Source organism: Chinchilla lanigera, unplaced genomic scaffold (assembly GCF_000276665.1).
Source record: "Chinchilla lanigera isolate Chin_1 unplaced genomic scaffold, ChiLan1.0 scaffold00014, whole genome shotgun sequence".
Lineage (NCBI taxonomy): Eukaryota > Metazoa > Chordata > Mammalia > Rodentia > Chinchillidae > Chinchilla > Chinchilla lanigera.
This window is the reverse complement of record NW_004955415.1, coordinates 1,469,205-1,495,614: the sequence shown is the minus strand read 5'-3', so window position 1 is coordinate 1,495,614 and position 26,410 is coordinate 1,469,205. Positions and strand designations below refer to the sequence as shown.

Below are 26,410 nucleotides of genomic sequence, written 5' to 3'. Positions count from 1 at the left end.
GTGTTTTTTTAAATTCCATGTATTTGTGTAGTTTGTTTGATTCCTTTTGTCATTAATTTCCAGTTTCATTGTGCTATGTTCAGATATTATGCAAGGAATGATTTCAGTTCCCCTCCATTTATTTAAACATGTTTTATGGGCTAGTATGTGGTATGTTTTGGAGAACATCCCATGTGCAGCTAAGAAGAATGTGCATTCTGGTGTTTTGGGGTTGAACACTCTGTAGACATCTACCAAATCTGTTTATTCACAGGCTTGGTTTAATTCTGATATTTCTTTGTTGATCTTTTTGTCTAATTGATCTATTTGTGAGAGTGGGGTATTAAGGCTGCCACTACAATTGTGTTAGTGCTTATTTGGTTATTCATATTTGTTAATATTTGTTTTATGTAGTTGGATGTGCCAGTGTTTGGTGCATATATATGTATGATTGTTACCTCTTCTTAGAGTTTTCCCTTAACAAGTATGTAGTGGCTTTTTTGTCTCTTGATAAATTTTAGTTTAAAGCTTACACTGTCCTCAAATAGAAAAACTATATCAGCTTTTTCTGGGTTCCTGTGGCATGGAGAATTGTTTTCCATCCTTTGACTTTTAATATATAAATTCCTTTTGGGGTCAAATGTGTTTCTTCAGTGCAGCATGTTGATGGCTCTTGTTTCTTTTTTCCTTTTTCCTTCTTTTATTTTGAAGAGAAAAAAACAATAACAAAATAGCAAAGACAAAAACAAAACAACAAAAAAAAGTAAAAATTATAAACTATTTCAAAAGAAGAGAGGAATTAATAGTGGTTGTTATATTACATATTGTTATCCTGAACAAAGTTGCTGAGATTGCCAGATGTAAGAGTACAAGATTGATCAAACAATTGAAGAGAACAAAAAGTAATAAAAGAAAACATTAGAAGTGATACATAGCTTCACTAAGCAATATGATAGGAATTTACCAGTGGTTGTTATAAGGATTTTGTTTCTTGATCCATTCTGCCAGTCTGTTTCTTTTCATTGGTGAGTTGAGATGATTTACATTGGTGATTATAACTGATATGTATTGACTTACCTTTTTCATGTTATTTTCCTGTTGTTTATTCCCTTTCTGCTCTGTTTAGTTGCTTACCCTGATTGTCAGTTTCTTTGTATTGGTGTTCATGTGTTTGTGATCTTCATTATTTCTTCTTTTTTTTTTTTTCCCCAGTACCAGAGCCGAACTCATGACGTTGCGCTTGCCAGGCAGGTGCTGTGCCGCTGAGCTAAAACCCCAGCCCATTATTTCTTTCTTATGTATCCTTCAGAGCATTCTGATCATGAATTTCTTCAGTTCTTCTTTGTCATGGAAGTATCTTATTTCTCCACTAAATATAAAGATAGTTTTGTTGTTATATTACATATTCTTGTCTTCAAATTAGTTGTTCAGATTACCAGATATAAGCATGCAAAATTGGTCAAGAAAAAAAAATTAAGCATTAACTATTCCTTTCAATAAACCAGTAGACATCAGCAGTACAGTTATCCCAGCTATTCTTGTATATACAAACATATTTTTCCCCTTCCTCCTTTCTTTCTTTTCTCCTTTCCCTCATCCCAGTTGTTCCTTCCCTTTGAGAAGTTTCTTCCCTTTCACAATATCTATTGTACCTTTTGGGTTTTATTTACTCTTTCAGGTTCTTATACTGTTTAGTGAATCTCTGCATTGTTTCTAAGGTTTTTAAATTTTTATTCTCTTTAATTATTTGATCAGTCTTGCATTGTTACATCTGGTAATCTGAGGAACTTTGTTGAAGAAAACAAAATGTAATATAACAACCATTGTTAATTCCTATCATCTTGTTTTGAAATTTTGTATCATTTTTATGTTGTCTAGTTTTAGTTTTTGTTGTTGTTATTTTGTTATTTTTTTCCTCTATAAAATAAAAAAATACAAAAAAATTTTGTGAGATATATCAATCTGGGTTAAACTTTTAGGGCTTGAAATACTTCCTCCAGGCTGTCCTTGATTTGAGGGTTTGTGTTGAGAAGTCTGTGATTCTGTTGGGCTTTCCTTTATAGGTGATTTGTTTCTTTTCTCTAGCTTTTTTTGATATTTTGTTTTTGTGTGGAATTTCTGGAATCTTGACTATTATATGATTTGGTGTAGATTTATTTTGATCATGGCTATTTGAAGTTGTATATGCTTCATTTTTTTGTATGTTAATTTCATTATTTATGTTGGGGAATTTTTCTGCCATTATTTCTGTGAAGAGGTTTTTAATGGCACTTTTAATGTCTTCAGTTTTCTCACCAATTGCAGTCAGTCTGATTTTGTTCTTCTTTGCTTCATCTTGTAACTGTTGGATTGATTTTTTGTGTGCCCTTATTATTTTTAACATATTTTTCTTTTCCTTGTCACTAGTCACATTCCTGTCCTCTAGGTCTGATATTCTATCCTCTACTTCATTCAGGCTGTTGCATGTACTTCCAATGGAGGTTTTAAGCGTCTGGATTTCTGTTTGGATCTATTTCATTGATTCCATTTCTTGCTTATGTTGGGCATTCATGGTTTCCATCATTTTCCTAACCTCCTCTGTTTATCTGTGTCTACTTTAATTTCTTTCATTTTGATCGTCATTTCTTTTTATATCTTGGATATTATTCTATGGCCTCTTCCATTTGTTTTTTCATTTCTGCTGCTATCATTTCAGAGAGCTTCAATGGTTGGCTTCTGATTTCCTCTCAATCTTTGTGCTCTGGATTTGTCCTGGTTGGGCTGGGCGTTTGGGGTTGCATTTTGTGTCTTCCTCTTGTCGTTTTCTATTTTCTATTTTATTTTGTTTTCTGTCTTGATGCTTGTAGATTTCTTGTGTTAGATATAATTTATCCCTGGAGTGGAGGATTTCCTAGGTGCTGTCTGTTCCTCAAGGATGTCTTCTAGATATTGGTGATTCTTAGACTTTCTGTCTATCCCAAGAACCTACCTTCCCAATATACTAAGACTGGAGTTGTTATATTTTACTCAAGGCCCATTCCTTTGATACTGGACTATGGTGGTGGTTATGACCTCTTGCAATCTGAGTATTGTCGTACAGGGGAGAAAAACTGGTGATAAACAAGTATAGCATCCTAGTTAAATTAATACAGCTAGCAATAACAATAGACTGAAGCATAGTCTGGCTACTGACAAACTGTGGTCACTGTTAGCCTGCTATCTTTAACCATAGGAGCAAGCTATATAGTTATACAGTATAATCCAACTTATATCAGGAGCTTGTATACGTTTTTCCACTTAGTGGAGTGATTTTACTCTGTTGTGGGGAGGTTTAAGCAGTGTAGTGTGTAGGATAGAGAGGTGGATGGGGTTAAGTATAGTAGGAGCAAATTTGGTAGGCAAAGGGTAATCATCCAAGTTTTGAGTAATTGTAGAATATAAGAAGGAGGGATTTAAAAAGAAAGCCTAGGAGTATTGAAGTGATCCAGAAAGGGGAAGAGACAATGTTTACCTGCATGACAGTCTCATAAAATCGTGAGATAGTTGATGAGGAAGAAGATGAGTGGAATAATACAAAGGGAAAGTTTAGAGATCTAAATCATGAACGAGAGGGAAAAGAAGGTTGGAAAGAGAAGTAAAAGAAAGGAGATAAAAGGAAAAAAGCAAGAAGCAAAGATAATCACACACACGGGAAAGAAAACCCACAAACATACAGAAAGAAAAACAAAACATGGCAAAGAGGAACAGAGAGAAAAAGAGAAAACATGAACAATAACAGTGAAAAGAAAATAAAAATAAACAACAAAACAAAACACTAACCCAGCAGACTACGAAGGGAGAAGCCCATCAGACAGAGAAGAATAAAATTACTGACATTCCTCTAGTGTCTACCATGCTGTGGTAGGTCCAAGTTTGATCCCAGAATGTGTGCTGTACCCAAGACTGAAGATGGATTTATGGTCGATTTGGGTCTGATCTTTGTCTCTGGATTTGGGAGATGGGATTAGTTTTCTGTGGCTGGAGTTCTCCCCAGCTGTTTAAAAAAGAAAAAAGGAAAAGAGAAGAAAAAATAGGGAAAAGAAAAGAAGGTGGCACTACCCACCCACTTCTATTCACAAGCACAAAGCTGGGTCACCTCCCTAACCACCTGCAGGCTCTCATTACTGTTGCTTCAGACTTTCCTGTGCTGCGAGTTCCACCTGTCCATCGTGTGTGCTCTAGCCAGGGTCCTACTGTGTGGTTAACGGTCCCACTGGCCACTGGTCCCTGAGTCCCGCCAATGAACAGAGCAGGAACCCTCCTCAGACCCCCTTCCAGTCCAGTTGCAGCTCTGGATCAGTGGTGTGGAGCCCATCTTGGATTCTCTTACTGCCAGTCGTCAGAGCTCAGGATCCGTGGCGGGAACCAGAGCCTGTCTGAGATTCATATCTTTGCATTTCATTTCTATAATTGTGGAGTGAGTTGAGGAGTGTTTCTTTTTCTTAAGATTTTGTAAATGCCTCTGAACATTTGGTATTAATTCTTATTTAAATGCTTGCTAGAAATCACCAGTAAAGCCATCTTGGCATTGGTCTGTCTTTATAAGCAGTTTTTGTATTCCTAAGTCAACCCCTTTAGTTACTTTACTAAAATCTAATTTTCTACTTCCCATAGAGTTACATTAGGTAATTTGTATCTTTTTAGAAATTTGTGTTTTTCCTCTCATTTTTTGGTATACTGTTTTTTTTTTTTTTTTTTTTGGTTTTTCTCCGGTACCGGGAACCAAACTCACGACCTTGCACTTGCCAGGCAGGCGCTTTGCCGCTGAGCTAAATCCCCAGCCCCTTTTTTGGGTATACTGTTGTTCGCATTCATTATTACCCCGTGATTCTTTTAGTATAGTAAAATCAGTTGTAAGTTTCCTCTTTTACTCCTGATCTTGATAATTTGAATGTTGTCTGTTTTTATTTTGGCCAGTTTGGCTAAAGTTTTGCCAGTTTTATCTGTCAAATAATCATTTTTTGGTTTTGTAAAGGTTTTTCATTTTTTAACTTTCTATTAACTTCTTCTCTAATCATTTTTTATTTCCTTTATCCTACTTGCACTGGGTTTAATATGCTCTTTTTTCTTCCAGAGTCCCAAGGTTTTATCCTCAACTGTTTTGACAAAAAGTCAGCTACTGACTGAATTTGGGTTTCTTTTTATGTGAGGAATCGTTTGTCTCTTGCTGCTATTAAGATTTTGTCTTAGTCTTTACATTTTTATTGTTTATGTCTGTGCTTAATCTCTTTTAGTTTATTCTACTTGAAGTTTTGTTAACTTCTGGGAGGTATAGATTAATAATATGTTTCAAGTTTTTCTTTCTTCTTTGCTCTACTCTCCAAGTGGCATAATCTCTATTGATCCCCAAGAAGTCCACATCTTCTTTCATCCTATCTGTTCTTGATCACTTCTAGTGAATTTTTCATTTCAGTTATTGTGTTCTAACTCCAGAATGTCCACTTGGTTCTTTTTTATAGCTTTTACCTCATTGTTGAGATTATCACACTGATGATACATTGTCACCTCACCCTGCTTTTTGAGTATGATTTCTTTCAGGCTCTTGAAGTGCTTGTCTTTGGCAGTGGAAAGCTTCGTGCGTTGCTCCTCAGAGGGCGTAATCTTGAGCAGATGCTCAGTTACCTGGGATGACAGTGGTTTCACCAGGGCAGTGTCAGATTGTCCCTTTCTTCTGTCAACCTATTGCTGTCATCACACCCATCTGTTAACCTCTCCTTGGCTGCTGAGTGCTTGTTTGCATAGTGCTTTAGGGCATGAATTGTCCTGCAGTCTGATTCAGACTCAGGCCACTTTGCTGGAGCATTTGTGGAGTGTAGTCTTTGAGGTGCGTTATGACCCCAGGAAGGTGTCTTAGCTATCTCTTCCAGTGGTTTTGTCTGATTAACTAGCTGACCTATGCATTAGCTTCTTGCTCTCATCAAGCTACAGGCACCCTTCTGCTTGCATACCATCAAAATCTTCATTTTCAAGAGCACTCTTAGATTTGAATTCCCATACTTTATCCATTTCAAATAAGTCCATCTCGCTGAGAAACGCTTCAGAAATCTTTGTTTCTGAGCCCTAACTTTTCCTGTGGGCAGAATCTCTGAGGCCCTGTTTGGGGTTGTGGGGAAACAGTGTTCTCTCTGGGAGAGACACCCTACTTCATGGAGAGGTTGTCAGTGGGGCCATTCCAGTCACCTCTGGCCTTCTTGGCTTGCCTGTCTGTATGGAACCTCTGCCCTGTGTGCCTGCTGGTGCAGTGGCAATCAGGGCCCTGTGTTCCGGCCTTGCTGTCGTTGGGATAGGACCTCCACTCTACAAATGGAACTAGGAAAAAAAGAGGACCTGTAAACTCTCAGGTGCATATTCCTGGGATTTAGCCTTTGCAGCACAAAATGGAGGGAACCAAATATTGGCAGCTTGCTTTCCTGGAGAGAAGTCCTGCCATTGACTGAGAAGTGAGGGGGAGAGGGGCGCCATTTTCTTCAATATACTTGCTCAGATTGGAACTCCTTCATCGAGCTGCCCAGTGGGAAAGAAGTGGGTGAAATAGACTCTTGCTATTCTTACTGTGATTTAATCAATTCTCTTGACTAGCACTGACTTGTTTGCCTTATGCCCATAGGACAATATTCAGAGACTTAAAGTGGTTGCTTTTAAAATCTTGATTCTGACTGAGGAAAAAAGCATATGGTTGGCTTTTCACCCTTAAAGTTAGTGGCAAATTTCCTTTATTCATCAGGGTAACCATTTTCTTGATTTGTTGCGGTTGTTTTTGTTGTTGCATTTTTCTTCCTGTGTTTATGTTAAAAATTTACCCTCTTCAGATTTTGGAGCAGCTATGGAGGAAAATAGACTTAATGCTATTAAAAAGTAGGAGAGACTGTCAGAAAAATGATAGCATTGTCCGAAAGCCGTCAGTGTGACCGCTGAAGGGATGTGGGAACATTAATGATGGGGTAGCCCTTGTGGTTTTCAGTTGTTCTGGTTCCTGTGTGGACGAAATGCGATTACTTCCTCTGTTCTGTTAGTGTGGATCCAGCGAGGAAGCAAGCCAGCAGTGCTTATGCCAATAGCCTGCTTTTGTTCTCAGTACGCTGCAAGATCTCAAGGGTGCTCTCTGCCTAGAGAACAGTTTAGAGAGTTCTAAGAATATTTGATTGCACTGCAGAAAAATTGAATGTTCCATCAAGAAAATTTCCTCCTATACTTTAGAAATTAAATGGTTTGTTTTCCTTTTCAAAGGTTATTCAAAGTTTTAAAAGACAGTTTTAAAACTAGTACAGATGGTATGTACCCTTTCTTCATTGTAATTCAAAAAGAATTCTGTTCTATCTGAAAATTAATTTTCTCCTGGAATTCTGAACTCAAACTGTGAGGTTATCTCTGTTCAGCTCATGTTACTGTTTTCTCTGAACCTGAGGTGTTACGTTGATGAAGTATAGAAATTACATATGATGAAGGTTTTCCTGAATATTAGATTAAATAACAGTTATGAAAATAGAGCATGACATACTCAGTAGCATTTTATACTTGGAAGGAAAATTGCATTTCAAGAATTATGCATCACTGGTGATTAAAAAAAATTGTTCAGTAGCGTGTTTACTTTTCATATAAGTCACTAATCAGTGAAGTAGAAAATTTCCTGTTTATTATTCACATATTTGTTGATAACTTTAGAAGCAAAAAAAGGCTAATTTATTTTGTAGCTTTCAACATTTATCAATAATTTATTATACTTGTACCATGTGCCAGAAATTGTTCTATCTCAAAATTTTCCTTTTCAAAAATTATTTTTAAAATATTATACTTGGATATAAGTGATACAATAAAATATGTGTCCCTTGAGAATGTAAACTGTGTGGTCACACATGCATTATTGTATATACTTGGTGACACAATGTGAACATTCGTGTTGGCATTTCACATTCCCACATAAAACATTTTCAATGATGATGATATAAATTCTTTTTATTCCCAGTTTCTATTTAAGAGAGGAAGTTGTGAAATTTTGAGGAACAGTTGGAGACCTGCCTTATTGTCTTATTTTTGCTCATTGTAAACTCACTGTAGTTTCCAGATTTATCGCAACTGTTTTGACTTTTTGTTCAGCAAAAATTCCATGACCAACACATTTTTTTTCTCAAGCGCTCCTTACCATCACTTCAGCTAACATTGGTTGAAATACAGCTTACATGGAGTTGGTCAATTTCTTTTTTTAATACTTCATCTGGGTGTGGCTCTAACCTCCAGTTGTTGGTATAAAACAATTTTAAGGGACCTATTTTTTTTTCTGATTTTAGAGATGATTCATGCTTAAGGAACAATATATGGAAAATGCCAGAAATTAGCAAAACACTATTGAAGTCAGGTCTAATTAATCATATAATAAGAGTTTTTTTTTTTTTTTAGTGAGCATTTACTATGTTCATTCTCTTCCCATGAAGTATTTCATTAAATTAATGTCCAGTTCTGTCTTGCTCCAAAATCTTTGACATCTGTACTTTTGTTATATTATATTGTTCTCCGAGTTACAAATTATAATTAATAAGTATGTAATCACACCTATATGCTTACTTTTGTTTAAAGCAACTGTCATTTTGACCTAAGCATCTAACTTCGAAAGGCCTCTATTTTGTCAACTAACGGCTGAATGTAATAACTGTACCTACCTCATCATAACAATAAATAAATTCTTTTCACAGATAAGTAGAGCAGTGCCTGGTATATATAAGTACTTAATGACTGCTTGTTAATATTTTATTATACAAAGAATTATAATTATTTTCCTTTTAAATGTTATTTTGCTATTCCTCACTCATGAATTCATAATATACAGATACACTCACCAGAATATCAGGGTTTTTAACTTTATTAAAATAAAGGCATGTATTGCTTGAATATATTAAAATTTTCTAAATAGAATAGAAAACATAATGCTTTAAATGAAAGAATATGAAAATAAGAGATCATAAGAGCATGTAGAAAAGAAACACCACCAGTCCAAGGTTGATATATAGTCACTGGCAAAAATGTATCACCTGACAAAAACCATTAGTACAGCCAGCCTCATTCTCTTACACGCAGGCAGCTGAGCCAGAAGATTTAGGATTTTGGTGCATGCCAGCTTAAAATTCGTTTTTGTAATAGATTCTTGAGTCTGGGTTTATTGAAGCATGAACTCCTAAGGTTTTATCCTGTCCGCAAAAGATATGTGGAAAATGAAATAGTCGTAAATATGACTGAAACATTTATTAAATTGCCAGCAGGAAAGTAAGGGCCCTAGCTTAGTATATGTGTTCTTTACAACTTCAATAAAATACCATTTTATAACTCCCATCATTTTTATATGCTGGGTAACTTTAGGTCCACATTCTATTTACAGAAGTGTCTGAGTTTATCTAAAATTATCTGTTATGATAAATCAAGAAATCCCCTTTAGGGGCTGGGGATTTAGCTCAGCGGCAAAAAGTGCCTGCCTGGCAAGCGCAAGGTCGTGAGTTCGGTTCCCGGTACCGGAGAAAAACAAAACAAAAAAAAGAAATCCCCTTTATTGATGTTCTCTAAATTGAAGTGATTCCAAATGTAAAGTCCATGATCTGAATGTCATATAGATACTCAAATTTAGAAGTTTTACATGTATTGTGAGAAGTTAGTGTGCATTTTAACACTTTGCTGTCATTAAAATTTCTTTGCCTTGTATTTTTAACTATGTATCAAAATCATTTATTATACTATCTCAAATAAAGTGAACTGTGTATTCAGTACATCTTAGAAGACTTTGTGATCTGCTCTTTACTGTGCTAGGTACTAGAGAAATCATGTAATCAAGACATTTGCAGTCCTTTTTATTATACTTAAAGTCAATTTGTAGAAATTTTAATACTTACATTGTAATAAGTACTATGAAGGACAGCAAAAGGTTTTGAGAGAGTGGATTAAGCAGATTTCAGATGATTGTGTGGGAAATTCCACTTTGAAAAGATGGCTTTTAAATTGAGACCTTTTGTTAGTCGGGATGGCCTGGGCTGTGCTGCTGTAACCAACAGCGACAAAACCTCTGTGGTGTTACTTTACTAATATACAAAGGTTATTTCACTTTACCCTATATAACGAATGTTGGTTTCAGCTTACCCCACATAACCACACCACCCGTATTAATCATTACACTCTGGGACTTGAAGTGAAGGTGACTGTCTCAGCACATGGCTGTACAGATACTGATGCAGGGAAGGGGGTTGTGGTCTTTGCACACTGACCTAAAAAGGCTGGCATGATTCTTCTCAGATTATTAGCCATAAAAGTCACATGTTGTAGCTATACCTATATAAGAATGCAGAGGTGTAGGTTTTCCCATGTGTCTGGAATCAGAAGATAGATGTTGATGAGCTACACTAATGACTTCTGCCTAAAGAAAGAGAAAGAACTCATCATTTTAGGAGTTGGAGAAATGAAGTTCTTGGTGAAGGAGACTACCTGGAACAAGGCTCTGAGGAAGCAGATGTGTTTAGAAGACATGAAAGAATAATAATGGAACTGGACTGTTATGAACAGTAACATTTTATGCAATCAGATGTCAGTTAGAATCATTTTGAAAACTTTCCTGTCTTTCCTTAAAAATATTGTTAATAGTGACCAATAAGGAAGTCATTTTCTAATTATTTTTCATTTATTCAAATTATTTTCATTAGTCACCTGCGGGAATAATCTCTAGATTGTGAAAGCTTTCCATATTCCATGTGGTCGATGTACAGTGGTTGTGGGGTTAGGTTATACCACTTTTCTTAGCAGGCTTTTATTCAGTGGTAAGTCTCTTAGATTTACAAAAATGATTGTTTTGTTTCTTCTGTGGTTTCACTTGTCTGGGATAGCCACTAGACAAGATAAAGGTCTAAAGATTAAAATTGTACAGTAAAAGAGCACAAGGCAAATGGCACAATATTCTAAACATAAAATTCTTTTTCTTGATGAGTATTAGTGAGATATGGCAGATTTCTTGCAGTTAAATTCTGAGAAATGCCTCTGAATAAATCACATATTTAAAGGACAAGTATAATGCAGTCCTAGGAAATGATATAGAATTCCCCTGATTATTTAGTCACTTAGGAAAGCTCTGCTCTTAATTAAGCAGGCAATTTTAAATATAATATATTGATAATTTTAAAAATCTGGAATACAACAAAGGTCATTTCAAGGACTCTTTCATGTACATACCACCAAATGAAAAAGAAAACTAAACTTTAAACAAATAGCTATTGAGCATTTCTTGCCTTTTCCTCTCCTTTAAAAAGAATACAAGTTTGTAGATAAAATATAAATCCTTATATTCCTTTTGTTCTTTTTTTCTCCTTTTCTAGGATAGCTATTATTATGAATTTATAGCATCTGTGATTTGCTCTTTTGTATGTTGCTAGGGATCAAATACAGGGCCTCAGTCAGGCTGTCTTGGCCTGCCACACCAAAAACTACATACTCCAGCCCCATTAATTTGCTTTTATCCCTGTTACTGGATGTTGAAGTTTTATTTATGATGATTTTTCTTATACAGAAGATTTTAACTGGTTCCCTATTACTAATCTCTCCATTATCATTTCTGCCTAGAAATATCAAAGTTCTAGACGTGTTAAAATATTTGCCATCATCTGTTTGATGCTTACATAAAACTGAAAAGGACTTAGTTTTCAGTGTTACTATTGAGAAAGGGAGTGAACGAGAGTAAATATTGAAGTGTGACTAATACAACATGGTGAAACAAGCTGTAACTATAAAAGTGTAAAAAGTTGAATGGACTTCTACACTAAATATTTAACATTTCTTTCCTGTCCTTTCCCCTTGCCCATTCCATATGTAATTAGTTTTTGGAGGTGTGTTAGACAGCCCAATCAATCATAGGCTCCCATCACATATGGGGTGGAAAATATTACCGCATAGCATGCAAGTCAGACATGATTGCAGGATTGAAATGCTCTTAAGTAGTTTCTACTGGCAACCAGATTTGTCTGCTCGATAAAGAAGATTACGTTTTTGAAAGGAATTATTACATATTTAAAATTTTTTCCAGCTATTATCACTTAAAATATTTTAAGAACAATTGATTCGCATGAAATATTAAAAGTCTTTGAACCCTCCTCCCCGACCCCCAGACAACCCATTTCTCAGTGCTTGGAATATTTTTATGGGTTCAAAGTCATTACATTTTATGTGTCCCATAGACTTACCTGTCCTGAGTATTTCATTAAGAATTTAACATAAGCTTAGTGGAAATTCAGAATTTGAAAATGGGCAAGACTCTTAAGGTTTTTTGAGTCTGCTGCCTCAAATGTATTAAATTCCTTTTGGACTGTAAGCCTTTTCCAAGATAAGTTGAAAAGTCAGCCCAAACCAGGTAGTTTTCCAAAAGGCTGTCTCTCATCTTTAGGTAGTGTGCATTCCCTTTGTGACTTACTGAATGTCATAAAGCACTTCTTTCTTGGATCAACTCTAAGTCAGTCCAGACAATCCAACTCCTTCATATCTTAGAAACTTTATGGCTGGTGTCTTGTTGGCAAGTTAGTATGGATGACATAGAGCAGGTTTTCACATACAGTGATTACAAAGAATCTTCACAAAGCAATAGTGCATATGCATACCTTTGTAAAAATTAAGCCTCATGTAGCTATCTAAATATTGCAGATGATATGTGAAAGATTTAAAAAAATTAGTACTCTAGGGGAGAATGCTATCGATATATGAACATTTTAAAATTCTAATCTAAACTTAGAAACACAAGCCCATGAATTTTACCCTCTACCTACAAAATGTATAAATGGAAAAAATTATCTTCAAGTCCTTACATTTTATCTAACATTTTAACTTTTAGAATTTCCTTTGTGAATAGTATACCACCTACCCTAGTTAGGGGTCTGTTTCCAAAACAACAGAAACCAAATTTTGCTCACTGAACTTAAAATAGCACCAAAGTACTATATAATCGAAAGATACTGAGCAGATCATAGAATCTGCAGGCAGGCTAAGAAACAAACTTGGAGAATAGGTGCAATCCGAAGGAAGCCTCCATCAGAAAACACACCGTGGTCCTGCCTAGTTACTCCCCGCTGGTTGCTTTGCTGCCTGCACTGTCCTTCTGTGGCTGAGAAATATTTCCTAATGTGTATCTCTGCATCAGTTCCTCCCATCAGGACTCACACAATGGAAAATTCTCAACATGAGAAGGGGGTTTGGATGCAGAACAGCCTAAATATACCTATATCTTTTCTCATGATACATTTTGAGTGATTTCCATGAGCCTATAAATCCGTTTTGGTGGGGAGTTCAGCTTCAGAATGAAGCAACATTGAAAAAAATGTTAGAGCAGGCCTTATAGATCTCAGCTATTCAGATGGTGCAGAAATTAAAATAGAGCCTTTCAGGTGAAAAAACGTTTGCATTTGCTCCTAGAATATTTGATTATAAAAGGAAATCCACCCTACAGGATTTACAGTTTCCCGTACGTATATTAACATAACCTGTCCCTAGTTACCTAGAAATTGGAACAATTTGCTTACTGGGTAGGAACATGGGAGGCACAGCCCTTAAATACAAAAAAAAAAAAAAAAAAAAAAGATAATATGGAATATGTGAGTGTATTTGTAGAAATTTGAGGAAGGTGTATTTTCCAGTAGAAACTTTCAAGTTTAGTTTCCTTTCACTAGTTAAGGACAGAATACATTATTGCAGGTCAGAGTAGTGCTAGTAAAAGTATATATAGTTTAACATGCCTAGATCTGGTTATCTAAGTAATCACTCTGAAGATAACAATATGTAATACAACCCCCATTGTTAATGTGCTATCACCTTGTTTTGAAATTCTGAATCATTTTTATAGCTTTTGTTTCGTTTATGTCTCTGTTTTATTTTGTTTCTGTTCTTTTTTAAATAACAAAAATAAAATCTAAAAATGTACTGCATAAAAGGCACATTGTCATTATCCCCTCAAAATATTTCCCCTCTCTTCAGGCACACTTGTCCCATTGTTCTTGCCACTTTCTGAAGCAGTTCTGGAAGTGCTCTTTTGTGTCTTTGCAAGGTGTGATCAAAAAATGCAGTGAAGGCTAATAGTGAGTGGCATTCCATAGAAAGACCATCTTATAAAAACTTTATGGTATGTCTTCATGCATTTTTTCACTGGGTCTGTGACCATACCACATGACCACAGAAAGTAAATATATTGAATTGATTCAACCAAAGACATTCAGTGAAAGACTTACAAAACTATTTCAAAAAGTGGCACAAATAATGAGGTGTGTTCAAGTGGAGGGGAGAGACTTTTGAAGGGAATTAATGGCAGCATGTCCTTTATTATAACACATTTTTAATGTAAACCATCATCGTAGTTTTAGCATACATATAGTGAATAGATGCACATAATGCATACCTAAATGAGCAGAGATCTGATTAGAAATTTTTAAATCTGGTTGAGTAGAAGGATATTTTTGTATATCTGGAATGTTCACAAAATTTGGAACTATGTGAACATCCACCTGGAGTTTCCTTTAGTGTTGATCACTAGCCAGACAGCCTCTCCCATAAGCTCAGATGCTGTAACCTCATTGTCTGCTGTACCCAGCATCTATCTGCTCTCAGAGAGGCATGAGGCATATGCTTCTGGTAAGGAGGTGGAGGCCACAGGTAGATAATCTGAACACCAGATAACATCATGGATAATCAGAAACTGACAGCAATGCTTTTGGCGCCTGGTCAGAGCAGTGCTGCTGGAAGAAAGACAGTGTCATGAATCAAGTGGATGCTGCCTTTCATAGACCATAGAAATGGATAAATACTGTGCTTTTATATTTGTCCATTGTATTTTCTGGCGAAGAAAAAAGGGAGTTATTTTTTTCCCTGAGTAAAAATTATGTGGGTCTGGTATTTCTCTTTGCAAAATAATTTATTTCTGGCTGCACAGTATTAATTTTCAGGCTGTGAAACCTGGCTTTGATTCCAAACAGATCTTTGGGAGAGAAAGAACTTAAATTGAGAAAATAACTATAAGGAAGTATATTATTTCTTGGAAGGATCCTGTTATTCATTTAAGTGGTTTCTTCCAGCTTTCACATCCAAAAAGTTTTTATCCATATATAATTATGAGAATCAAAGCCTCGGTGAGGTTTACACAGACTTTTCTGTCTCCTTCAGTTTATCTTGCAGTGGCACTATAAAGGCATAATGAAATAAACCACAGAAAAGTATTTTGTAAACTGCAGTGATCTGCAGTGTCCATTTATTAATGGCCACAGTGAGAAAAGAAAGCAGGTGTTGAGCCTTTATTAAAAGCCAGACATTATACTTAGTGCTTGGAAGTTTTGATCTCATGATGTGCACATCCACATCGTATAAGATAGATAAAGTTCGCTTATTTTATAGGACTCACTTTGCAAATGAGGGAATTGGTTTTAAAAAAAAAAAGAAAGAAAGAAACTTACTGAAGACCCTAGGAGAGTGGCTGGCAAAGCTTGTGTTCTGGTTGAGAATCTAGAACTATCTATCTGACCGCTGCCCGGTGCTCTTTGCCACTGTTCTCAGTTCTCTGCAGAGCCTCAAAATGAAACCCCTTTCCTGTTGAGATTCCCAAATAGATAGACTGCCTGAAAATCTCAGTGCCACGTGGACTAAACAGAGAATCTTCACCTGATTACTTTTAGCTTTAAGGAGAAATTTGAGACAACTGATGAAGTGAATGATGCCTGGTTCAGCCACATTTTTCATTTGTATCCTTGGGCAAGTAACCTAATTTCACTGTACCTAGTTTACTCATCTCTAAAATGGGCAGAAAGCTAGTAGCTGTTTCACAGTGTTGTTAGTATGGAAAGTATTTACAGTAAGGACATAGTATTACTAGATACATAGAAGGATGTATTTATGCATCCTAGGTCATTACTAACGCCCCTAGGTCATTGCTCAGAGAACCCTGCACAGCAATATGGGACCATATGCTTTCCATTGTCAGTTATGGGACATGAGATTGCAGGCCCTGGATGAACAGATATGATGTTTGATATAGAGAACAACAATCTGAGGAAATAGGAAAACTCAACTATGCTCACTTATAAATATTTTCAGTATTATTAACAATTTAGGCTGCAGCTTGGGAACTGCTATGAGTGAGTGCCATGGTTGTGTTGTGGAGTTCTAATGTTCTCTGCCATATTTATGGTAGCAATGACGTCATCCAGAGGAAGGCTGACTGCGCACAAGGTATCATTTCATCAAATGTACTTCAGGCAGCCACATTCGAGGATATAAGAACTCATATGCTGATAAAGTTAGATAAGCATTTGCCAAAGTGTGTTTCATCCCACACTAATCTTCAGGAATGCTATTGAATAAAAACGTTTTATGAGCAAATAAATTTTAAAGCCTGCCTACTAGGGCCTCCTCTTGGCAGTTAATAATGCACACGAGCACATTAGTTCTCCTGGAAGTCGTGGAGTTTCGCGTGCACCCTTCCCCCTAAAAGCCTTACTTGCTCAATTCTAATGTATTTTCTAATATATTTGACTACAGAATGACTTTTTGATACAATAATTCTGATAGCCTGTGAAACTGGCATTCCATTAACCACATTTGGAAAATACTGAGCTAGCCCATATTTCCGGACCTCAGCTTAGCAGGTACACGTTGTCGTGAAAGGTTGCTGATATCCTACAGCCCATCAGTTGTAGATTTACAGTTACTATTTTGTGGTGGATACTATAGGAAAATGAGTCAAGAGGCCTGAACTATTATCTCAAATCTTTTGACTTTGGGCCACTTGTTGAAACCATCTGGACGTTATTTCCTTGTTGTTAACCACATGCACAGATATAATTTCTGAGGGTGTTCCATCTCTAAAAATTATTGAAAATAATTAAAATTTAAGAAATCCTGTACAGTTCTGAAAGTGCTTGTTTGTTCTTTCTTTCTTTCTTTCTTTCTTTCTTTCTTTCTTTCTTTCTTTCTTTCTTTCTTTCTTCACTTTATGTGGTACTGGGGATTGAACTCAGGGCCTTGTACATGCTAGACAAGTGCTCTACTACCAAGCTACATCCTCTGCCCTCAGAATGCTCTTATATACCTTATCTAGGTTGGGCTTGGTGACTTTTGGAAAGCAGCAGTAAAGCTTGGCCCCTACTTAGCACTGAAGATTTAAGTTAAAGCTTTGTTGAGCAATGCAAGCTTGCTTTGTAGATAGGATGTCTGGCTTCTTAAACATATGGCCAGGATTCTCTGTAGACAGTCATCACCTCTGCAACCTCTTTGGCACTGAAGTGATACTTGTATTCTGTCCTCTCAGAGAATAGAAGCTAAAGTGCTGATATGATTGGAAATGGGATAGACTGCAATGCCATGGAGTAGCTACTGAAACAGAATTTCAGTAGCTAAAAGGATTTGTACACTAACAGTCCTGGAAATTCTACATCCAGACATATGTTCAGCAATCTGAGACATGTTGACTCTCTAGAGACATATCAGAGTATCCTGGGAGGCATTTAATAAAACAAGCTAATTTGCTGACAGAATAAAAATTATAAGGAGTCTTAAAACAAGGGAAAGAGTAACTCCTTATGGAAAAGTGCATCTTATTCAGAGCAGAAACGATTGATCAAACACAGAACTGCCCTCCCATGGCGGTCATGCTACTGGGGTGTAATAGAGTATGGAGATGAAGAGCCTGGACTTTGGTGCCACAAGTAATTGTCATTCAAATTTTACCACACCTACGCACTATCTGTGTGGATTGGGGCAATTTTGTTTAACTGAGGTAACCCTACTGTTATTATCTGTAAATGGAAGCTATTCATGCCAGTCAAACAAGGCTATGTACAGATTAAGCAAAATGGTAGTTACAGAGCACTGCATAGACTTCGGTGTTGGTACACATACACATGCACATGGGGTTTGCAAGAATAATAAAAAGGAAAAGAGTAAGAAAAAGAAAGTAAGTCATCCTAGCAGTTTCTTGTCTCCAAAACTTTCTAAAGTTGTTTTATCATGTAACTAATGTGTAAGTCTAGACTGCCTTGGATTTTCATTGTTTCTTGAGTTCACCTAACCCGTGAAGGAACTGTTGCTTTAACACCAGAAACTGTTTTATTCTCCCTTCTCTGCTTTGTGGGGAGACACCCACTCCAGGGTACATCCATAGAGCTTTCTGGGACGATAGAAATAATCTCCATGCTGTCCAGTACAGCAGCCACTAACCATCCTGTGGCTTCTGAACACTCGGCATGTGGCTGGTGTGACTGAGGAACTGAATGTTTATTTTATGTAATGTAAATTTTAAGTTTAAATTGAGAAAGCCACATGTGGCTTAGTGGGTAACATTTTGGTCCACACAGCTGAACATGATAATAAACCATATTGGTGTGCAGTTTTGCAGCTGCTAGTATCTCTTGTTTTAAAATAGTCACTTTCATGTCATGGATAGAGTCTACAGCTAAAAACAGTTCTATTTTTTTTAAGACCCACACACAACGTTATTGTCTGGTAATACATCATCAGCCATGTTACTCAAAAAGCCTGAAGATGTAAAACTACTTTTTTATCTAAGCTCAGAAACTCTTTCTGTCATTTCTTTATTACTTTTCTGTTTGTGTCTTTACATTTTAGGTTTTATTTTGGAATTCATATTATTTACATCCCATGTTCTAGGCTGTATACTCTCAAGTCTCGTCTGTTACTGATGATATTCATTTCTTAAGATTTTTTTTCCATGTTGTGCACCTTTTCTTACATCTGATCTTCCAAACAATTAATTTAACTTGAAATAGTGACCATTCTTTTTTCCCTTTTTCTGTTTGTTTTGAGACTGAATATTGACTTTTTCTGTGGTACTGGCAGGAGAACCCAGGGACTCCTCCATGTTAGATAAGCACTCCCTTCCCTGAGCTACACCCCTGGCCTAAAGTCTGCAGATAGAACCCTAACCCTGAACCAAAGACTTTAGTCTTTTACTTTTCATCTCTTCATGAGGTGAATTTCCTCAATGCCAACACTAGTCAGCCTGTATGTGTTTTTCTGGTGCTTACAGATCTGCCAGGCCATGTAAGGCATGGCCATTTTTGTTTTTTTCAGTTATCATTGCAGTACTGTAGCGTTTTTGCTAAAATATTGCAGAGGGATCCTTTGCTGTTGACCTCTCCTGGTGTTCACCCATAGGACCAGGTATATGAGGCATGGTCAGAAAATACAGTGCATGTTTACATTTTTAAAATTCATTACAGTAAAAGACACATTATTGTTAATCCCCCTAAGAGTACTTCCCCTCGCTTTGAGCACACCTGTCGCATCATGTCTGTCACCTTCTGAAGTTTTAGAAGTCCTCCATCCTGAATGCCTTCCATTGCAGTGCTGTTCCCTCAGTGCACTGCGTTGATGTAGAATGTTTATCTTTTGGTCATTGTGGCTTTGGAGAAGAGCCAGCAATCACACCATGCCGGAAGGACATAGATGAGGAGACACCCTTACGTTTTTATGAGCCTGCCTTTTTGTTGGATGGCACTCAGCAGGAGCCTTCACCATATTAGTTTTTAATCATACCTGCCCAAGAAAGGAAAAAGGACTCTCCAGAATTGTTTAAAAGTGGCAGCAACAACAGAGTAAGTGTGTTTGAAGTGAGGGAGAATATTTTTAAAGGATTACTGACAGTATTTTTTACTGTAATTATAAAAATGTAAACATTCACTGTATATTTTGATCATATTGCATAAGGTTCCAATCCCAAGAGCCAGGGATGATTTACTTCATGAGTGTTCAGCTGTCAGTGCCAGCAGGGTCAGCTGCCTGTCCGCTGTTCACGCATCAGGTTACAGTGATAGAGCTCCTAAAGATCTTGTTCTTCAGCATTTCCCTAAAATTCCCAAAAGATGGAAACACCAGATTTGAATCACATGCCATTTGCTCTTTTCTCAAGAGAATCTTAGCTCTTCTACTAAAATCGTATGTTGAAATCATGGGATGGACTTTTGTTTTATCACAGTTCAGCTTCCTGGGCAAGGTGTGGTTTCCTAGGTTACACTGACTCTGCAGCACATAGTGGGCTGCCCACATCACTCATAAAGCATTGATTTGGGCCAAAATTTAAGTAAGAGATAAGCCATCTTCATAGAAGACTTGGTAGATGAGACTTTTCCCTGTGAAAATGTTTGTTTCTTCTATGGAAGTGAACATTATATAGTTTGGTAGACATAGCTAATCCCAGATCTGTTTTAATTCAATAAAGTGCTGAGTCTTTCTCTTCCTAAAAAAAAAAAAAAAAGTAAATAATTAAATCAGAAAATAGTACATCAAATTCAGATTAGTGTAAAAAGTCTCTGTCAGCAAATTGTGTGTAACATTTTATTCATGGTCACCATAATCCAGCCTTGTGGGTCTTTTTGTGTGTGTGTGTGTGTGCTTGGATCAAGAGTTATGTAAATTTTAAATAAGATAAAATGAAAGACTGGGTTCAAGTACCTTGTTTCCATTGATTTGATTTCTAGTTTTGATAATGGATAAATTGTTTTGTGAGCATAACTCAACTTTTTCTCAAATATATTCAGGTCTACTGAACTATATTGTAGATTTTTCTTAGATACCATTAACTTTGATAATTTGTTAATTTTTATATGAACAATTTTTATGATAATAATTTATATCATTGCCTCCCTTAACTTATGTCAAAATATTTTTGTCTCTGTAAGTTTCTTTTTCTTAAGTGACAGTACCCTTCTGCTTAAGTGATCCTATTTAGTTTTTAATCTTCAGGGTTTTTTGTTATGCTTAAAATAAGATAATTTACTTTGCTCTTGGAAGAGTGCACTTCAAGTCCATAGACCAGGAATTTTAGGACCACATCTTTGATGGCCTTCATCCTTATGAAACGTGACATCAAAGATAGCAATTTTGTTTGCATCATTGCCAGCACCTAATTATCCTTCCTACCTCTTACTCTTAAAGTGCCCTTTGATGTCAGCAGTAGCCTCATGCTTTGAAAGAAGGTAGAGAGAGGTGAAAGCAGTCCTTTGCCAAGTCTACATTCCATTGAAGTATTAAATAATGGTATTATGTTAGAAATAAAAGGCAGTGCAACTCTGCTAATTAATGTAATTGCTCCTGTATTTCCAAAGCAAGTCTTTAATGTTTCCCTTAACGGAGATGTCACCTTTCCCTGATGTCACAGGCTGCGTGGAGAATTGTCTTTGGGAGAAAACAGAAGAAAAGCCAAACTAGACTTGTTAGTTAGGAATTAAGAAATTATATTTGGAGGCTAGGAGAGGAATTGCGTGGTTATGACAAAGGCTTTGTTCTGTTAGGGGAGCCAATTACCAGAATTTGAGACTACAGGTGACCCACGTGTCAGGTTCAGCGAGCACAGATGCATCATGCAGAGGAGAATGTGTGCAGGCATTCTGGGGTGAGACAGCTCTCTGAATGGAACATCCATGACATCCTTTTGTAGCGCGTTTCTTCTCTACGTATCTTCCCTAATTTTTGGTCTGCAATTTCCTCATTTGTAAAAATGGCAAGGTATATTTTAGCACTTTGAATAAAAAGATGTAGCTTTTAGAAAGGTACGCTGCCAGAGTTAATTTTCAGGATATGGGGACAGCGAGTTGCTATCAATTTAGCAATGAAATACCATTTTTCGACCATTAAAAGAATAAACATTGAATTATTTGAATCTATTTAGTGTTGGACTCAATGTGGGGAAACAGATTCCATTTGGTACTTTACTAATGAAAGGATAGAGTGGTACTGCATGCTTAGAGAGTAATTTTCCAAATTTTTCAGATTGGGTATTTGAGCTGAAAATTCCATTCATAGGAATTTAGCACATAGAAAACTTACCAAGGTATGGAGTAAATAAGTATGTTTAAGCATGCCTGCACAGCTCTGTGCTTACTTGTGATAAGTACAAAACAACATACATATCCAACTTAAGGTGAGAGTTAATGTTGCATATAGATGTTTTAGTGCCCTGTATATGAAAAAACTTAGTTTACTGTAGTTTTAATAATTCAGGGTTGCTCTCTTCAAAACTAATTTCAGAACTACTTATTTCTTGAGCATTGTGTTGCATAAGTGAGTAATATAATTGTGCTTATGTATGCATAGATATCACATAAAATTTGCCAACATTTTTAAGTTCAGGAGCATAAAGTACATTCACATTGTACAACCATCACTACCATCCATCCCTAAAACTCTCTCCTGTTGCAAAGCTGAAATTTCTTCACCAGTTACATGATAATCCCACTCCTTCCTTCTCCCAGCTCCTAACAACCACTATTTCTGTCTGTTAGAAAAAGCTCATTACTCCAAGTAACTCAAAAAAGCGGATTGATCAGTATTGGGCCTTTGTAACTGGCCTGTTTTACCTAGAGTACTGTCCACAAAGCACCCACATGGTGGCGTGTGTCAGAATTCCGTTTCTATTCAAGGCTGAGTGATACCCCATTGTGTGCACTTGTTCGTTCTCTCATGGACAGTTGCATTGCTGCCGCTGTTTCATTATGGCAAATGATGCATACACAAAAGTCTGACCAGCTGAAGTCTGGATAGATTTTTAGGAGGCACGTTAGGAGGCTTTTCATTAATGTTTGGTTATATTTCCAATCTTGGTTTGTGAAACACCTCCATACATTTTAGATGTTTTACGTGCTAAATATATTTGATGTCTTGCTGAAATACTTTAGTTATGTATCTTCAAAACCTTTACAACTACTCAATAACTCCTATGAGTTAATATTTTAAAACTACACATGTAAATACTCAACTTTATAAATTATGAAAACCTAAAATTTACTTAAATTATACCATACATAAGAATAGTGATGTTTTAATTTTAAAGAAACCACTACTTTATTTTTGATGAGAATGTAAACCAGTATAACCATTGTGGAAGTTGGTATCGAGATTCTTCAAAAAACTAAAAATAGAAGTTTTATTTGACCCAGATAGTCCTCTTTGAGGTATCTTCCCAAAAGAGTTAAAGACATCATATTACATTAATACATGCATGCAAATGTTTCTAGCAACACAGTTCATAGTATTCTAATTTTGGAAGCAGTCTATATGTCCAGAAACAGAGGAATGGATTATAATATATGGTATTTATACACAGTAGAATACTACTCTGCTATAAAGAAGGGTGAACATTTGTGGGAAAAACGGATACACCTTGAAAACATAACGCTAAGTGAAATGAGTCAGACACACAAGCTTAAATACCGTATGGTTTCCCTCCTATGAGAAAACCAAAGTGAAGAGCAAAACAACGGAAAGAAAAGATAATATTTTTACGCAGTGGAGTACTACTCATGCCATAAAAAACAGGGAGATAGTCCCTTTTGCAAAAGGGAAGGGACCAAGAGATAGAAGGAGAGGGAAGGGAGAAAAATGGTGGCAAAAGAGATTTTAAAACAAAGAATTAAGATGTATTATGTACATGCACCAACTCCTTACAGCAAGAGCAATCATTGTGTACTGGAAGCATGTACAATAAAAATAATGAATCCATTTTCTAAAAGTGTTACTTATTTAACTTGTGACTAAAAGACACAGTTGTCAAATGGACACAATGCTCTTAAGCATTATATGTGTGTAATGTTTGTAGATTCCTGAAAACATAGACCTCCAGTAACCTTAAGAGTCTCAAAGATTTCTATAATTAATACTACCATTTCCTGAGATTGAAAGATCCTTATCTATCAGGGAAGACAATTAATGCACCAGTTATGTGAGATTTTTTTTAATCCTAAAGATTTATGTGCAGCATGATGTCTGCAGAGCTGCAGACATCCTGGACAAATTTGATGAAACGAAGGAAATTCTTACAGAAAGTCTTTTATCATCCCATATGGGTTTTGGAACCACTTTCTCTTCAGTCTGTTTACATCTGTGCTCAGAGCTGTCAACTGACACACGGACTAGATTTTCAGTTATGACCACAGTGGGATGCATGGAACCTCATTTGTAACTACCATGTCAAAAGACCTGCTATTCAAGGAACTGTTCCTTTAACCTGAATCCTTAGACTCCAGTTATACACATTACACAATTTTTCATTGTATACATTTATGTCTGCAGTTCCCACACAGGATAATTACTTGGTTTTGTGTTTCATTTTTTGGTTTCTAAAAATGGAAATACCTGTTTGCTTAAGTCTGGTGAAAAAGTCTCCCGTTTTTCATATACTTTTTTAGAATCAGGCAATTCTTTTCTTTACTGAAGTATACTGGACCTATTAGGCACTGTTTGACTTACAGTTACAAAATATCAGGTCTCTAGCAAGGCTACCCCATCACACAACTTTAAAAGTACATTTATAGCTATACAGCAGAACAGCTGTTGTGCTAATAGCATAAGTGATATTACAGCCATGGTGCAGGTGATGTGTTGCTATTATCATAATTATTGTCCTATCTTATGTAATGTCTCGTACTCACACATACTTCATTGTTCTCATTGCTTTGTTCCACTTCTTAATCATTTCTTCCTTTTTCTACTTCCTGTTTCAACTGGCATAGAGTCCATCATCAGTAATTTTTAGATATGCTAACATTACCGAAAATTCCTTTGACATTGTGCGCTTTTTTGTATCTGACAAATAAAATCAAAAGAGCAATATCTATTTTACAGACCAATTTTTATCAGAAGGTTCTTAGTGATTTCATAATGAGAAAGACACCCATTTCCAACCCACTGGCTCCACCATGCACATCCTGAAGAAGCAGTTCTTTCCCCTGTGCTTTGCTAACAGCCCTGACTGTGATGCAGTGAGCTCAGTGTTCACAAGAGAATGTGAGGCCAATAACAATTAATTGATGCATTTTTAGACTCTTGTTCATAATTAAAATATGAGTAGAATTAAGAACAAGATACTTTATCTGATCAGTAGATTTGTGCATTATATGTGTGTAATGTTTGTAAATTCCTGAAAACACAGACCTCCAGTAACCTAAGACTCTCAAAGATTTCTATAATTAATACTGATTTAAATTTCATTTTCTGAGATTTCCTGAGATTTCCTGAGATTTAAATTTCAGTATTTAGTATTTGTTCTTATTTTACCTGTTAGTAATTCTTGAATGAGCAGGGAAGATCTTAAATTTACACTTTAAAAAAAATTAAGCTGCCAACCAAAACTCAGAATGTCATCCTATAAGAAAATAGATTCAACAGTCTATAAAGAAGAAAATGTAAACAAAGGACATAAGAAACAGTGAACTGGGGCTGGGGATTTAGCTCAGTGGCAAAAAGCGCCTGCCTGGCAAGCGCAAGGTCGTGAGTTCGGTTCCCGGTACCGGAGAAAAACCAAAAAAAAAAAAAAAAGAAACAGTGAACTTTATTCCAGGAACGAAGAGTGTGAGGTTGCCTTAATTAGTACCTCCAACTGGAAAGGTCATTTTCAGAGGACAAACAGCTGTCTGTGTCCACCTGGTCCCCTTCTTCACAGTCATCATTTTGGGAAGGAAGTGCAGTTAGACAAAGCAATGACTCTGGCAAGTTGGTTTACACGAGTAGGGGTAGACGCTCTGCAGGCTCCTCTCTGAAAAACGGAAGGTGCACAGAATGTGAGCATAGATAGAGATGAATCTAAATTTTTTAAAATATTTTTTTGGGGGAAAAAAACCACCTTTGCTCCCATGTTTGGCACTTAACACAATTTGTAATTATGACTATTTACTTAAACTGACCAAATACAAATTGTCTGAAGATACTAGTAAAGATTTTTTTTGAAATTTGTGATCCAGCAATTTGTGGCATGGGAGGCGTTCTTATTTATGAAGTTGACATATCTTCACGTCTATGCCAAAGATGGTCTTTTTCAGAAAAGCAGTTTGCAGCCAGCACATCTGCTGTTCTTATGCAGAGGATTAAAATGAACTATTTTTGTTGAAGCTCAGCTGCAGAGTAAAAGAACATTAAACCAGCTTGCCAAAAAAAGTTACCTATTCTAGATTTTGTTTCTTTTCATTGAACTTTTAAAATATTCTTTTCCTCCATATGAGAAAGCCTTACTTTCCATTAATAAATAAAAAGTTTTATATGGTTTTAAGTTGTGTTTTGTCAGACTGCAGCATTTTATGGTATGTAAATCTTCCTACTTCAGCCTTTTGAATAATAAACTATTACCCAGCTTTGACTTTGCTTAGTAACAAAGATTTTCGGAAACAACATGTCAACATTATTGATTCTTACTTTGAATGTGAAATTGTTTTGCTCTCACAGCAAATCTATATTAAACATGTTCCAGCCCTTCCCTTCACATAGAATGTCATTCATGAGGACCTCATCAGAAAACTGGAGTGGCATCTGGTATTCCCAAGAATTATGAAACCATACCTATAATTTTTATGAAAAAGAAATAAGTAACTTCCACATGTTTTTGTCACACTTCTGAAGGAAAGGTGGATTGTTAAATTGATCA

General features: G+C 36.2%; 1 protein-coding gene across 1 annotated transcript in view; it reads left to right on the top strand.

Annotated features, from left to right (window-relative positions):
- Fbn2 (fibrillin 2) overlaps nucleotides 1-26,410 on the top strand; it is a gene marked incomplete at its 5' end in the record, with an annotated part of 227,883 nt that overhangs the window by 39,821 nt on the left and 161,652 nt on the right. The gene's annotated exons all lie outside the window — the stretch shown is intronic.